The sequence below is a fragment of the Nicotiana tabacum genome, chromosome 23, assembly GCF_000715075.1.
Source record: "Nicotiana tabacum cultivar K326 chromosome 23, ASM71507v2, whole genome shotgun sequence".
In the NCBI taxonomy this organism is placed as follows: domain Eukaryota; kingdom Viridiplantae; phylum Streptophyta; class Magnoliopsida; order Solanales; family Solanaceae; genus Nicotiana; species Nicotiana tabacum.
The window spans coordinates 109,628,773-109,632,594 of NC_134102.1; the positions used below are offsets into that span (position 1 = coordinate 109,628,773).

Below are 3,822 nucleotides of genomic sequence, written 5' to 3' on the forward strand. Positions count from 1 at the left end.
CAACCCCCTCAACTCTAATCTGCCTGCAATACCCAAAGTCGCAACGACTCTCGGAGGATCCCAAATCACCTAGAACAATGTCTCTGTTCCCATCTTCGGTTAGGGGCGTATCTATGTTAGCAAATGTGGGGCACATGTACCCATCCTCTTACCAAGTAAAAGCGGATTTTATGTACACATTTTCAATAGTTTAGCCATATAGAGTAGATGGCACCCATGCTCAAATTCTGGCATTGGTGCCTCAGGTCGAGACCCCATGGACACACATTAATATAATACTACGTATTTAGTTTGTACCTCGTAGCGCCTTTTTTGTTTTAGTTCTATTTTTTTTTCCTTCTTATCATTTTTTCCTTTTTTATCTCCTTCTCCAAGTTTTCATGGTAAACAACAACTTAAGGAGTCGGAAATTAAACTACTTATTACTTCCATTGAAATTTGTCTTATCTTGAACCACTATAAATTGGTTTTATTATAAATAATTTATGTGACAATAAGATCTAAGTCTATAATGAGACTTGTTTAAATATTTTTATCCCAAATTATTGCTTAAACATATTTGAATTTCAATCAAATTATTAAAATTCTTTTTCAAAATTTATAGGATAAAATTTACTTTTCTTATTTTGGATAAGCAAGTCATGTACGTCATATGCTCTAAGAGCTTTTTGATATTTCCATTTTCTTTTAGCTATAAAATTTGCAAAGTTTCAATTTTTACGGTATTAAATTTTCATTAGTATTCTACTTTTCCTTTTTAATTTGAATTATATGCTAAAGCCTGAACATGTTTTAAGATAAACATTATGCAATGATTGTCGAATTATAATTGATAATATTAATGACAAACACAGATTTAGAATAGTAAGATTATAGCTTATCTCGTTGAATAATGTGCAAAATTATAAATATGTCATAAAACACTAAAAAAAATAAACATCACTTAATATTATGACAAGTATCATGGTGCACCCATGGTCTTAAAATCGTGGACCCGCCTCTCTGTCCTCGTTCAAGAGACTATGGAAGTAAGTTTGCCATCTCCGACGATATGCGTCTCATCCAACAAAACTCTACCTTCTTCGTCATTGATGCACTTCACTTCGTCCAAGTCACGGGTCTTTCTCTCTCTCACCTTGGCTAGCCTAAACAGCCTCTTATCCCCGCCTTGACCCTCAAGTTCTTCGTATAAACGACTAAATATTGCAGTCTTAGCCGCCGTAACCGCTAACTTCGCCTCCTTCCTAGCCAGCTTCCAGCATCTATTTTTTCAAAATTACCAAGAACCTTAAATGAACAAAAGCTAAAAGCAACTACGCGAATGAATCAAAGGACAGAGCAAAACGATCCACAAAGTCGCTTCTATTTAAAATGTAGACTCTAAATCACAGACAAGAGTGGGTTGCTCTAGCGGTGAGCATCCTTCACTTCCAAACAATAGGTGTAAGTTCCAGTCACCCCAAGAGTAAGGTGTGGAGTTTTTGGAGGGAGGGAGCCGAGGGTCTATCAAAAATAACCTCGCTACCCTGCGTACACACTACCCTCCCCATACCCCACTAGTGAGATTATACTGGATCGTTGTTGTTGTACTCTAAACTACAGAAGAGAGCTGACTCCCACATCATAAAAGAAAGAGTAATCCCAAACTTCTTGTTAGATATAAAAGGTTACTTAAGCACAATGCAAAACTCATGCAACTAACGCAGTGAGCACAAAGCAACTTTTCTTTCGCCTTTTACTAAAGAATACCGTGTGCGCGCTGCATTCGGTGGCGTACGTCAATTTTTGGAGGGGTTCTCAAGTTGAGTACCACTACAATTCCAGTTCTAATCTTTGATTTTTAATAGGGATATAAGTGGAATTAACTGGTAGACTTTGTGGGTTTTTCTATGTTAATCTTTCTGAATGAAAATGATAATTTGTTACTGCAGTTGGGAGTAACTTTCCTTTATTTATCTTTTGGAAACATATACACAACGTCCGAAGCTATAAATTCTTCCCATTTGATAATAATATGAGCCTACTGATATTTATAAGTTTGAATAGAACAATAAAAACCGAGTAAGATTATCCAGCGGAATGCCCCTGCTCATCTTACGTCTAGCCCCCCCAACCTCCTCAACTCTAATCCACCTGCAATACCCAAAGTCGCAACGGCTCTCGGAGGATCCCAAATCACCCAAAACAATGTCTTTGTTCCCATCCTCTTTCAGGGGCGTATCTATGTTAGCAAATGTGGGGCACATGCACCCATCCTCTTGCCAAGTAAAAGCAGATTTTATGTACAAATTTTCAATGGTTTAGCCATAGAGAGTAGATGGCACCCATGCTCAAATTTTGGCATTGGTGCCTCCGGTCGAGACCCTATGGACACACATTAATATAATACTACGTATTTAGTTTGCACCTCGTAGATCTTTTTTTGTTTTAGTTCTATTTTTTTCCTTCTTATCATTTTTTCCTTTTTTATCTCCTTCTCCAAGTCTTCAGGGTAAACAACAATTTAAGGAGTCAGAAATTAAACTACTTATTACTTGTATTGAGATTTGTCTTATCTTGATCCACTATAAATTAATTTTATTATAAATAATTTATGTGACAATAAGATCTAAGTCCATGATGAGACTTGTTTTAAATATTTTTATCCAAAATTATTGCATAAACATATTTGAATTTCAATCAAATTATTTAAAAAAAATTCAAAATTTATAGGATAAAATATACTTTTCTTTTTTTGGATAAGCAAGTCACATATAAAGAACTTGTCATATGCTTTAAGAGCTTTTTGATAATTTCATTTTCTTTTAGACTTTAAAGCACAGAGTAATTGAACAAAACAATGAAGAGACTAAAGCGGAAGAAGAGAGCTGACTCCCACATCATAAAAGAAGAAGTTGATATAAAAGGTTACTTAAGCAAAGTGCAAAACTCACGCAGCCATGTAGTGAGCACAAAGTGAACTATTCTTTCGCCTTTTACTAAAGAATACCGTGTGCGATGTGCATTTAGTGGCATACCGCGGAAATTCTTCCCATTTGATAATAATATGAGCCTACTGATATTGATAAGTTTGAACAGAACAATAAAAACCGAGTAAGATTATCCAGCGAAATGCACATTGTATTTCTATAGTTGATTATATCACACTTTGTTCTTCGTTAGGAGGTTTGGAGATTTTGAAGTTCAGTGACTTTTTGCAGTAATCATACGTTTTTGTTTTCTTCTTGTTATTCCCACCAATATTGCTGTATTTATAAATAATAATTCTGCAAAATATAAGTTAACGTAATGAAACAATAATAAATTCGAGCCCACTGAATTCACAGTGTTTCCTTAAGGAATTTAATCCCCTCCTGGTATCCAAGGTAATGGATTATTTCCTCCCAGGATAGAACGAATAACACACTGGTGTAGCGGTACTTCAAACCCCAGTGTTTCAGCGAACACAAAGTTCGGTAGCAAATCACACTTACAGTTGCTTTGTTTGAAGTTAAAAACAATGCAGAACGAAGGAGTAGATACTCAGAAAATCGTATGGAAATGCTGAGAGGAAGGAGTGCAATGTATAGCCAAATCTGTTAAGCGAATTGTGTGTTGTATGTTGAGTGTCTTTCTTCAACATCTGCTGCACATATATATAGCAGCAAAATGTTGAAGAAGACCAAACGTCCACCCTCCATGGTGGAGCAAGCATTACATGTTTGTGGAGCAAGCACTTCATGTTTGTGGAGCAAGCACTTCATGGTGGGAAGAGCATTAGGCGGCTGCCAAATAGTCAATACACGGATTGGAAAATATCCATTATAAATGCGGATAATCTTA

General features: G+C 35.9%; 2 non-coding genes across 2 annotated transcripts; both read left to right on the plus strand.

Moving 5' to 3' along the window:
• The first annotated feature begins 1,695 nt into the window (after positions 1-1,695).
• LOC142177706 (U5 spliceosomal RNA) lies at positions 1,696-1,811 on the plus strand. Its single transcript, XR_012706271.1, has one exon. It is a non-coding gene; the product is annotated as a U5 spliceosomal RNA (small nuclear RNA).
• Positions 1,812-2,934: 1,123 nt separating this feature from the next.
• LOC142177708 (U5 spliceosomal RNA) lies at positions 2,935-3,051 on the plus strand. The gene has a single exon (XR_012706273.1). It is a non-coding gene; the product is annotated as a U5 spliceosomal RNA (small nuclear RNA).
• Positions 3,052-3,822: the final 771 nt, after the last annotated feature.